Below are 389 nucleotides of genomic sequence, written 5' to 3'. Positions count from 1 at the left end.
ACAGACAGACAGACAGACAGACAGACAGACAGACAGACAGACAGACAGACACTTTACTGGCCTCTGGGGCTGAATAAAGTCTATTTAGGACTTGTCAATGGTTCAGCGCTATATTTTGGTTCTCCGAAGGGCCAGTCAGCCTCAGTCTCAGACTGACCCTTCTCATCCAGCTTCCCTCCCAGACAGTTTCACACCAGTTTGTACCTATATGCATATGATCAACACTGTCTGGCCAAAAAAAGTCACCACAAAAAAAAAAGGTCACCCACTAATATTTTGTTGGACCGCCTTTAGGTTTGATTATGGCATGCATTCTCTGTGGCATTGTTTCGATAAGCTTCTACAATGTCACAAGATCTATTTCCATCCAGTGTTGCATTAATTTTTCA

Source organism: Nematolebias whitei, chromosome 15 (genome assembly GCF_014905685.2).
Source record: "Nematolebias whitei isolate Nwh7 chromosome 15, NemWhi1, whole genome shotgun sequence".
In the NCBI taxonomy this organism is placed as follows: Eukaryota; Metazoa; Chordata; class Actinopteri; order Cyprinodontiformes; family Rivulidae; genus Nematolebias; species Nematolebias whitei.
Note: the sequence above shows the minus strand (reverse complement) of the source record.